Below are 12,839 nucleotides of genomic sequence, written 5' to 3' on the forward strand. Positions count from 1 at the left end.
GGTGATTACATGGTGACAATAAAGCCTGAACAAAATAGCCTCAATGAAAAACACAAAATTCTGCAGGAGCTTTTATTAAGTTTCCCATGTGCAGAAGGGAGCATTGCTGATCTGTGCTGCCACCTTGTGTCCATTAGCCTTCTGTCTGCCTCAAGACTGCAGCTACAAGCTGCACTTACAACATCAGCTCCTTTTCCCTTTCTTTAGCATTGAACTTCTCTCACAGTAAGCATCCCATAATAATTTCCATTCAGAATATATATTACAGCAGGATGTGTTTGACATCAGTATGGTTCCAAGCATATGGTTTAATGGTTTAACAAATGGTTTAATGGTTTAACAAAAAGAAAAAAAAAAAAAAAAAAAAAAGCTTTCATTGTGCTAAACTGATATTTCCTTACCACTATGGCAGGCATCATTGCATGCTAACTGTCAAATAGGTTAGGCCCTGATTTAATTGGAAAACTGCAATTGAAAACGATGGATAATGCTTTCATTATGTTTATTTTGAGGCATTGCTTAATCATACTTATAGTTCACAATGGGGAAATATTTTAATTGAATTTCTCTGCGCCAGGCTGGGGACAAAGACTGTCCTTTCATTTTCATGCGAAGTCCTTCAGGCAAGAAGATTCCAATCTTTAATCATGGTGTTTAAGCACAACAACTAAAAAACACATTGTTTACATACATGTATAAATTTTACTGTAAATTATAATTTCAAATTCTTTACATATGTGCAAGGACATGGGAAAACTTAACCAGCTGTTGCCTCACAAGACAACCAAGAATTCCCTCTGCTGTGCCTTCTCCCTTGCCAGATAGGAAGACTTAAATGAAAGTTTGATTTTTGCACTGGGCAATATTCACTGACTAGTGACCAGTCCATAATTTGCTTGCATCTGAAGCTGAGAGCTCTCTGATCACTCCACATTTGTCATGCCCTTCAAACCTGCAGTAGCCAAAACAGGAAGCTTTGCAGAACCGCTGCAGTGCTGCTTTGGACTCTTCAGGTTGTTTGTTCAAAGCTCAGCCATTTTTCTTCTGAATTGCCTTTTCTCCAGACTGCAAAACAGGACATTTCTCATGGGTCCTCTCTGCTTTAGAGAATACTCAACAAGATATCTCTATTTGTATTATGTGTCACAAAACTAAGTTAACAGTTTTTTAACTCACACATAAAACCAAACACACAGAACAGATGAGACTTAATATTGTTAGCCAATTGTTAATTAATGAATACTGTCTTTGATCACTATTATTATTTTTTCCAGTGTTCTTTAGTGCCAAGAAAGGACAGCACTCAGAGAACTGGTATTCCAAGTAATGCTCAGGTCACTCAGTGCTGAATGCCATTTAAGGATATACAAGATTCCCATCTCTTCATAGACTTTTCATCACCATCGTTCAGTTTTTCACAGATGACTATTTGTGTCACTAATTGCAGGCATATTTGCACCAGCCAGTGGAACTACTCACAGAACCAGATGCATATTAAATGCATCAGCACCACATTGCATCTAGCCGTAAGGATTGATTTTATTATATTAAGAGAATCAGACATTTTCTGCAACTCAGACGAGTGTCTCTGAAGGTAATGCACTTCATTGGCAAGCTATGCCAAAACATCTGAAGCTGGTAGAGGAATTTGGATCATAGCACTGTCTTACACCATACAAACACAGCCTTATCTGCAGTATGCTGTGAAAAGGTAGGTATTGTGCAAGGAAAAAGACTATTCCTTTTTGTTCCTATCTGAAGGTAACTGCAGCCTGATTTTTCTGAGCTGTTAGAATTTTTATGGCAGTTTATAACACAGTTCCCTTTAGCTCCATTTACAAACCCACCATATTTTGCTTTAAGTTTCACATAAAGTGATCTCTCAAGTTCTGTCACGTGATTTTTGTTTGTCACGTGAGTTTTGTGGAAAGACAAGCAAGACAAATACTTGATGACGCACTGAAACAGGTTGCCCAAAGAGGCTGTGGATGCCCCATCCCTGGAGACATTAAAGGCCAGGCTGGATGTGGCTATGGGCAGCCTGGTCTGGTGGTTGGAGACCGTGCCCATGGCGGGGGGTTGAAACTCAATGATCTTTGAGGTTTTTTTCAACCCAGGCCATTCTATGATTCTATGAAATGTCAGGGGGAAATCTTCCACTGAGAAGTGAAATGCTGGCATAGGCTTCTCAGAGAAGCTGTGGATGCCACATGCCTGGAGGTGTTCAAGGTCAGATTGGATGCAGCCCTGTGAATGATCGAGTGACTGATTTAGTGGTTATTAACTCTGCCCATGGCAGGGAGTTGAAATTAAAATGATCTTCAAAGTCCTTCCCAACTCAAGCAATTCTATGATTCTATGAATTCTCTGTCTTAACCTAGGTCCTTTAAAAAGCAAATTTTAAACTGCACAGGCAGTAACTGCATTCAGTTTTCAGGGAAGACGGTAAATAGTGAAGGAGGTATTTTATCAGTTTGCAGCAGTGAAAAATTTTCTCTTTAGAATGTAATCCTACCTACCTAATGAGATATAAGTGCACAGATTGTCTTCCTGCCAACTGTGTCAACAGAAGGCTCCTTTCAGCCAGCAGCACAATCAGTAAGGCAATGTGAGAGGTAAAGGGAAGGAAGCAAAAACCAGCAGTGTGACCAACACAAAAGCAAGGGTTAAGCTGAGGCTTTGGCGTAAGACAGGGCGATAAAATTGGTTTTAAAGGAGACAAGGGTAGAAGCTGTGCCGTAAGACAGGACAAAATCCTGCTTCTATGAGGTTTTATGATAAAACAGGGAGCACTCGCCCTCTGGAGGATTAGTGACCAACAACCTCTTTTAGACTCGCAAATCCTTTGTTGCAGATGGAGAATGGTGCAGAAATGCTTCACGTTGCTGACATCGCTTCTCTGCCCTCTGTGCTCCCTGGCTCCAGTCCTGCTGTGCTCCTGTGACTGTGGCGAAGGCAGAGAGGAGGTGACTCATCAGCAGGAGCCTTCCCAGCAGTTGTCATGGAAAATGATTCAGACATTTCTGAAGCTATAAACTCAAATGGAGATCTTCCTGGAACAAATGGGAGCAGTTGGTTGAATAACAACTCTGCCGGTCTACAATCCCATTTAAAGATGATATTATCACCCTTTCCCGTGGCCTTGCCTCAGTTTACCGTCTTGCTCTCCTGCCCCTTCCCAGCACAAGCAAAGCCCTGCCAGGCAATGCTGCCCACAGTGCAGAATGGGTGCAGCAGAGTGCCAAATGGAGAGGCCCTTCTTTATCTGGTACCCAACCAGGGCTTGCTTTGCTGATAGAAATATGACTTCAGTGTCATTCCTGCAGGTGGCAGAAGTCTTCAGCTGCCTTCTGTTGCATTCTATAATTTGCCTTCTGCCTTCTTCACAGTCTCAGAAAGCTTGAAAAATGGGAGATTATGACCCTCTTGCTAATTCAACATCTAACAGCAAGCAGACTTAAAATTCTCCACTGCCAATATCGGTTTCCTAAAAGCCGTGAAGAAAGCAAAATTTGCCATCTGAAAAACAGCCAGATTTCCCAGTAATATCCCTGTATGTGCTGTGTATAATAAAACTTCAGTCTACTCATGTAGGACAAAGCATGTTTTTTTCTGATAGCTCCAGTCAATAATCCAAATTAGTATTCCCAAGATCCTGAAGCAAGGCTAAAGTGATCATTTAAGGGAAAGCGCTTAAAAATGCATGGCATGTAATGGCACTTTGGAACAAGTCACTATTTATACTTTTGTAATAAATGCAAACTCAACCAGGGTTTCTGAAGGCCTAAATTTTAAGGCTCAGTTGAATTCTAATTGCTTACTAACAACATTATGTAATTCTCTTATTAATCTTCTTTCGAAACAAGCTTACCCACGAGATACATTCCAAAGGCTGTATGTGGGGAACACTGATATTTTTGAAAATGGAAACATATTGGATTTTCTAGCTGGAATTAACCTCTTCCATACTGAAGAACATGTTCAGTAGAGTTAGAAAAAGTGACTGCCTCACTCTGCAAATAAATGCAGCCTTGTGATTTCATTGCATCACCTCCCTCTGAAAGTACTGAAAAAGCTTTTAGGGCAACATTAGAAGAGCAGGAGGCACATCTAAAATAGGATATGTTACTTGTATTTTTGATGTTTTATTTTTTTATAATGCATGTATGATATATATACATACATACATACATCATCTGTTTTTCAGGTGGTTTTTTGTTTGTTTGTTTGTTTTAGTTTGGTTTTTTTACATAGGTTTTTTAGTGTTTTTATTTCATAAGTTATTCTTAGTTCAAAATGAGCAAAAGTAGCCTGTAGAGAATTTACTGGTCCTGTGAAAGATCTGCCCTGAATTAGTTTTCTTGCACCCAGGAAAAAAATAACTTGGAAAAAATAAATAAATAAATATGAAATCTGTAAAAGAAGAGGAGATAACTGAGATTTTATTATTATTATTACTATTATTATTAGATTGTATCTATTTGCTCAGGAAATCCATTTATGCAAAACAGATACTTGTGAAAATTAGCTTTTTTGAAATTAATAATGAAGGATTAAGATAAAGATATCTTTGAATTTCAAATAAATTTGTACCAGCATTTGTATCTGTAAAAAGTTTTCCAATTCTACGAGGACTTTGGAGGAAGTTTCATTCATACATGTCAGGGAGGAATTCATCATATAGGCATTACATGATTATGACAAAAAATGTTTTGCTTTTTTCCTGAGTCCTGTTGATCACTTAATGGAAATCCATTAACTTATCTGTAAAATATACCAACTTGTTGTGAAACTGCATAACCGAGACATATTACCAAAGTAGCGATTATAATGACGCAGAAATCACCATTAACCTTAGCAAGACTGGGGTTTCTTTTCATAAGTCGGTGGCAGAGTTAAAAGATTCCTGGAGTCATGGCATGCAGCCTTCAGTTTTAATAACTACTGAAGCCATCAAAAATAATAACTTGATTCTCTTTCATATTATTGGTGCAGGCAGTCTTCCAACATTGAGCTTCTGTACAGGTTGACTTCAATTATTAAGCAGTAAAAGGTGGCAGGTCTTTATCAGAAACAGAGATGAAAGAGAATACTTTGCTTTACTACAAGATGGGAAAGACATATTGCTGAACATAATAAACTGTATACTATGTGGAATACATCATAATGGGCTCTTTATTTGGCTTACATGTGGAAGATGAAACAAATATGTTCATACATTCCAGAGACATCTTTTCAGAACTTCAAACTACCTCATTTCATTCACTTTGGATAATATTTTACATCTGACAAAGAATAAGATCATTCAGCAGATTAGGTCACACAGCCTATTTGAAGCCTTTATGGATTATTCAAAGGAGATAGACTTACATGCCCTGAAAAAAGTAAAGTAAAATAAAACATGCATGATAAAAACCCTGGCTCAGTTCTACAGTAAATCTGTAAGTAAATCTGCCAGTAACACACAGCAGAAAGCCACTGCTGCAGAAATGAAAGCTATTCGTGCTCTTGATGGAATGCAAGGACTGCAAAAGCTGCAGCGGTCTTTAAGCAGGGCTGCTTCTTTGCCTTTCTGTGAGCACGGTGTTGGTAGCAGTATTTGTGTACCACCCTTTCCAGATGGCTATCTGTGCAGCTACAGTTAAGGACAGAGCACCATAAACATCAAAAGCTATGGGGCAATACTTCCCTTTGCTTCATGAAATTCTACTCACTTCAGAGCAATTGAGTATACCATATGTAAGTCAGAAAACATTTTTTTGACCCATGAGACTTAAAAGATTAACTGAAAACAAGCTGACTGAGCAAATGAAAAAATATGCATTACCTTCAACATTTCCGAAGCGTTTCGACTCTGAACCTTCAGAATGGTGACACACACTGTAAAGTTTTGCTTCAATAGTACAAAATGATAGTACAAAATACGGATATTTAGTAAGTCTTAATTTGTGTCTCACGTCTAGAATGTGATTGTAAGTGTTGGCCAACTGCAGCACGATGCAGACACTGACAGTGGAAGATACAGATGGTTTCTGCTTAGCACTTGTTTATAATAATGAAGTGCAAGTCAAGATGCATTTTGTGTTGTATTTTAAACTGCTGTGTAAGGCTGGTCAAAAATCTAAAAAATCAAGTACTGCTTAAGATATAACACCGCTTTCCTTGTCTCATAAAAACAGACAGGGAACTGGAGAATGTTTTGATTATTTTAACTTTATATAATTTGTACATTTGTTTTTATCTAGGTTTTCTAAGACAGTTAGACTTGCAGCTCATGCTTTTCCTGTCTGTCACCAAGTTCCCTTCTCCTCCAACAAATGACTACTTGCAATGGAATCTGGTGAAAGCAGAAGTCTCGGGGACATTAAATTCCATGTTTTGTTAAAAGAGACAGATGAGCAGCAGAACAACTTAAGTGCTCAGATGAGGGAAGAGCAGGAAGAACTCATCCATTTTATACTCAGTTTTCTGAGCAATCTGTTCATGCATCATTCCAATTCAATGGCAGCATATGATTTTACACTGCTGTCATGGGCAATGGAAAATCATTGAAGAGATGAGATGCTCCTGAGAGCACTGAAATATGGGGATAGATAATGGGGAATTGGTTTACTTCTCAGTACAGGATGCAGCTAGCAAGAAATATCTGTTTATATCTGTTGCTCACAGAACAACTTGTCTAAACACCTACCTCTTTGCATAACAAAATTCTGATAGCTAAAGCAGACGGGGATACAGATATGGCATTTTTATCATCGCTGCTATTTAAGCCTGCCAGAATACACCCGGCTGAGTATAGTAAGTGTTCAAACCAGCATTCAAATAAGAGAAGTTGAAGGTTAGCAAAGAGTTGCTTCTCTGGCATTTGGAGTACAGACCCAAACTACAACATTTGAGTGATATTATGGAGACAGTTTGCTCAAAGATCTCATCCAAAAGGCAACCAGACAAACTGAAAATGGTGAGGCTGTCATCATCTTACACAATTCCTCAGCTTACTCATGGCGTTTTGTACCTTCAGACTTGTTCAAGGCCCTTCTTGCACAGACAGTGGTATGCAGTACACTTTCATACTATAAAATCACTTACCCAATACAGCTCTCTCCCTGCCTCAGGTAATTTAATCTAAAAGTCCTCCCCCACAGCTATGCCTTAGGGACTCAGAGGGATCAGAAGAGACCAAGGGACAAGTGTGAACCTTAACTCTTAAGAACCTTTTTTGGCTTTGTAATTAGAGGATGCTTTTTATCATACTGATACCCTGCTAACCCAACACTAGTTGTTGGTTTTTTTTATTATTTATTTTTAAAAATTGAAAGTTTAAATGTGAAGAGCTGAAGAATGATTTTTCAACTGCTTTGAACAAAATCAGATGTGGAACAGGTCCCATCTCTTTGGAAAGCATTTTACTTTCCTAAAGCAAAATACACACTCTTTCCCCCCCCACCCCCGAATATCCACATTACTTTGGTTTTACAGGATCTAACACACAGTTCTGCAAACACGGGCAGATAGTTGCCTTAAATTAAACTCTGCATAAATTCCCTAACTTCTTTATGTAGGAGAGTACTTTGTCCTGTATGTGTGCTATATGTACATCTGCACATATTAAGGTCTTAATAAAGGCTCTCTGTCAGCAGGGTGACAGGATCAGGACTGAGTACTTTGTAAGAGCTATGTGAGAGAGCAGATCTGCACAGCACTCATCTCAATTCTGGCTTGTCTGACTCTGGTGCAACAAAGAAGTTAAGAAATGAAATAAAGCCCAACTAGGGGTAAAAGAAAATTCACAAAATGAAGCCTTGCCACAGTAAGTATCAAAAAATGGAGCAGATGGCAGAGTTTTCTGTTTGTTTAACCTTTTCTTGATGTTATTGATTACAGTTTTTTAATGGGTCTAAGAAGACACTAGTGGAATTTATAAGTAGGGAGGCTTTTGTCTTTCTTCTGTTGGCAAAGATGCACTGATGCAATTCACAGTTACCTATGTTGTTATTTTTCCACAGTAAATGGCATTGTTAATAGAGAAAGTGGATTTATTCTAAACCATAAAGAGATGAATTAAAAGACTGATGAAACTATAAAACTCATGTAGCTGCATATTTCTGTGTATTACTAGCAACCAGAAAAAGGAAGATCTTCCCAAACAGAATCTCCCTTAGAAAGTTGTCTTGTACGTCATAAATTTTTAAGCCAAACTCAATGGCTTAAGATATTGCTACTTTGCTAATTCATTATTTCTCTTTGTTATCTCCGAGGTACATAAACTGTCAGCTGTATCGTTAACAAGTGCCTCTCACAAAGCTTAGAAATAGTACGAAACTGCAATTTGGAAGCAGCACAGGACAGGAAGTGCATGAAGTTCTTCTTAACCCCTGCGATGTGGCAGTTTTGACTAGTTTTCAACTCCTATATTTGTTATTTTCCATACCAAAGTTTTTCAGTTAATGATAATCCTTCATAATATCTTTTATCCTACCCCTATTTCTGCTGCTATTCTAGCTTCCCTTACTGGTGGATATACACAGCGTTACAGAAACATTGTGTTTCCACCTTGACACAACCACTACTTTCCCTCTGTCTTTCACTCCTGTGCCTGAATTCTTTACCATCACGCTATTTGTTAGCAGGGGAAACAATTCAAATATCTATATCCTCTAATAAAGGTGAAAGAAAAGATGCAAATGAGTGTATTGAAATCAATAGAAGTATAAACAGTTAAGCAAGGTTTTTCTCTTGACTGTCACCAGGTTTTTTCACTTGGTTAAGATGATCCTACCTATGATAAGGCATTTTAGCAAGGCACAAGATTTTCCTCTTTTTCTTTCTTTCATACAATTGGTTGGAAATCAATCTTGTCCCAAGCATTGAAGCAACAGGAGGTTTCCTCTACTTTAATAGTACAATACAAGAAGAGTACAAAGAAGAGCCATCAACCTTCCATATCAATCCTTCATAGAGTTCCATAGCCCACTGTAGAGCATATTTCCACCTCAAGAATGTCTTTGAGAAAAAGCATCTAAAAATCATTGTAATGAACATTACTGTACAGTTGGATGAGTAGCACAATTAGGATGGTACTTTACAGGTATTATAGTTGGAAAGGTTACCATGGTGAAATAGAAACAATCAAGAAGAAACGCTCACCTGTATCCAGCAATCTAGGCTCACAGCAGAAAACTCCAAAAAAAGGAAGGATCTCCAGAAAGAGATTCCTCCCTATTCATAGTCAGCCCTTAAATGGAGTCTAGAAGAACTGCCTTTACATGTGCTCCCACAGCTGACCCAGTCCTTGCTTCAGGTGTTCAATTCAGGTGGTTCAGGCTGTGACTCAACAGTTCCCACTGAGTTAGATGTGGTTTTCATTTCATTTTCTCCTATAAAGTTGTTGTGGTGAATATCTACTTCTCTTTCATGCTACAGTATTACACATTTAATAATCTTCTATATGGTTCTGAAAGGCTTCCCACTAACAAGCTGAAAACCTTTGGGTACCCTTAAGTCTTAGCTTCAGGCTAAAGAGGCATTTGGGAAGGTAGGAAAGAAGTGAAAAAAGCAACAGCAGCACGAACATCAAATTCTGTCTCATTTTGTCACTCACTTGTAGTCTTGTCCAGAAGGAAATACAGAGTAAATTAGGAGGCACGCTGAGGCCTGACAAACCTCTCTCCAAACAGCTTTGTGAAATTCTCCAACATGTCACAGAATATTGGCTAACATGTGTGGTAAAAGCTTAATTAATTAATTAACTGTGGAGAATACCTTCAAAAGTAGAAACATGATTAATTTTGGAAAACAAATGGATACACAAGCAAAGGGTGCAGTGATGTCCAAGATAAAGCTGAAGCTACGTTCATGCTCACATCCTCTTAAAGACCTAAACTCATCAGATCCTTTATCAAGAATAAGATGGGTGGTGCACAGAGGGAACCAGGGCTTCTGAGATGCAGTTTATTCTTTTCAGTTTACAGAGTGCCATGCAATTGCCAGGAATTCTTTTCACAGAGCCTTTATTCATTGCCTCCAGAATAGGTCTGACAAGCAGACAGACTCCTCGATATTCTTACTTCTGACAAAGCATAATTTCTGACATACCAACAATATCCTTTTTATATTTCTATTTTTCAGTAGACCTTGAGCTTAGGGTTTTTTTTTACTTTAACTTTTTCTAAACTTTATAAGGAGTTTTATGTTGCTAAAGACAACAGGCAGTAGATGATTACATAGAAAATCACCAGTCTCTTACCTGGGAGGGTAAAGCATTGTCCTCATTTTGGCTTGGAAAAAGATAATTTTCTTCATAGTAGCTGATGAGGTGCTGTTTTTATTTTTTTTTACTTACGGTGAAAATAATGTGGATAATGCACCAATGTTTTAGTTGATGCTAAATAACTTTGTCAAGGACTGTTCAGCTTCTCATGTTCCTCTCCCAACAAGAAGGTTGAGGGTGCATGTGAAGCTGTGAAAGGACAAAATAAGGGCAGCCAACCCGAAATGGTGAAAGGGATATCCCATACCATTGTATGTCAAGCTCTACAATAAAACTGAGGGGAGTTGGCCTGGAGGGTTGCCATTGCTGGGCATGAAGAAACTGGGCTGAATATCACTTGTTTTTTATTATTCTTTCTCTCTTTCTTTCTTTATCCTTCTCTTTCTCACTCATTCTCCTTTCTGAAATCTTTCCTTTTCTTTTTCTACTTTACTTCCTTTCACACAGAGAAAATCATTTGTATTGACTTCAGCCCTGGGAGAACTCTGGAAGAAACCTGCAGATGCAGTATATGCTCTGCAGAAGCAGTAATTCTGAGATCAAAGCATGGCATAAGAGCATTTCATAAAATGCAATTATGCAGTTGCATCAAGCGTCATCTTTCAAGGTTTAAACTTGGTAAAAATGGGGCATATTGTCCATAATAGTAAGAAAAGACACACATAAGCAGAAGGGACCAAAATCTGCTTCAAAAAAACAAAGAATGAAATTTCTTAATTAAACACAGATTAGTGTTTTCATTCCTGAGCAGTTTTAGTTGAGTATTTTGAAATAAAGAGCTAAGCTAGTACAGGCATGGGAATCTTTAACTTAAGTATTTAATTTAGGAGTGCCATCCCTCTATTCAAACAAGAATGAAATTGTCACCTCATTTCCACCAATTAGAAAGCTCTTTGATGTAATTGCAGTTAGTCTGAATTTGCCACTAAATAACAGCAAAATCTGCTCATGGTAATTCAAACCATTTTAAGTGATTTGTCAAGATGAATCAAAAATTATCAATTTGTAGCTGTTACGCTGTTACACAGCTGTGAGATTTTTCCAAATTAGGAATTCTTAAGATAAAAAAGTCATGCTTATGAAATTAAATATGTACATATACATGTGTACCTGTACACTCACAAATAACATAATGTCCTGTTCATATAGGACAATGCAGCAGCAATCTTACACAGCAAGAATATGAAAAGACAAAAAGCATCTGTTTCTGTTCAGTGACCCAGACAAATAAGCTCTGATGTATGAAATACAGATAATACCAGAAAAAAAGAAAAACATCTTAAAGTTTTCTAGGGGGCAGCATAAAAGACCTCAATTTTGTGATTAAATTAAAAGTTAGGAGTGATATTTGATAGATTTTGAAATTCTGCCCAATCATATTCACTTGGTCTGTGAAAGGTTGCTTGTCAAACGCTATGTCAGTGATTCAAAAACAGCCAGTAAATCATCCTTCCAATATAAACATCAACTAAAAATAAATAAATGTCTGCAATAAAATGCCAACTTGATGCTGCATTAAGATGAATGCTATAAACCGTGAAGCAAACTCAATATTGATGACAAGAAATCTGTAAAAAGAGACAGTAGCTCATGGTCAAATTAGGAAACTTAGTAAGACTAAGGAACAAAACAGTAAACAGAAAAAAAAATGAACAACAGTCTTTTAAAATCAAAACTGTTGCACGTTATATTCATTCAGACTGTAAGAAAATAAACTATAAGTGCATGAAAATATTTTAAAATATTTGTGAAAATTGTGTTATGCAGTGTATACTCACTTTGTGTGAATCCTAGAAGTGACTTTTTCCATGTTTTTATTCTATTGAGAACATATTTCATTATATGCATATGTCATTGCTTGCTTCTAGCTTGAAAAACTGTGGAAGTTCACATCAGTACTGTTTTTTCATGGTGTTAACCCCGAGGAGGATGCTTTACACACAGGGTGGTGACGCAATGGAACAGGTTGCCCAAGGTTGTGGATGCCCCATCCCTGGAGGCATTCAAGGCCAGGCTGGATGTGGCTCTGGGCAGCCTGGTCTGTTCGTTAGTGACCCTACACATAGCAGGAGGTTGAAACTCGATGATCATTGTGGTCCTTTTCAACCCAGGCCATTCAAAAATGATCTCTAAGATCACCTAGTCCAACCATCCGCCTACCACCAGTACTGCCCACATAGAATCACAGAATCATTAAATTTGGAAAAGATCAGTAAAATCATCTAGACCTCTAAGATCATCTGATAGAATGGTAGGAAGTAAATCAAGTACAAAGAAAATAGCTGATAAACAAACAACATTCATTAGCACAGAACTCCTAAGCTTCACACATTACTTGATCTTTTAACTGGGCTTTAAAATGAATGAGAAAGAAAAGTAATTAAGACAGATGGCAGGCTGTATAGGTTAACACACAACATTCACACTTGAACTAGAGCAAGTTATTTCCCTTGTTATTTAATCTAAAATTTAATGAAATGGTAAAATTACGTGAAAAACACAAACGAGTAAAACAGGAGGGTGGTGGACAGCGTGCTTCAAGGCAGAGTAACCAAAAGCAGGGCAGAGA

This window comes from Excalfactoria chinensis, chromosome 2, assembly GCF_039878825.1.
Source record: "Excalfactoria chinensis isolate bCotChi1 chromosome 2, bCotChi1.hap2, whole genome shotgun sequence".
Taxonomy (NCBI): Eukaryota; Metazoa; Chordata; class Aves; order Galliformes; family Phasianidae; genus Excalfactoria; species Excalfactoria chinensis.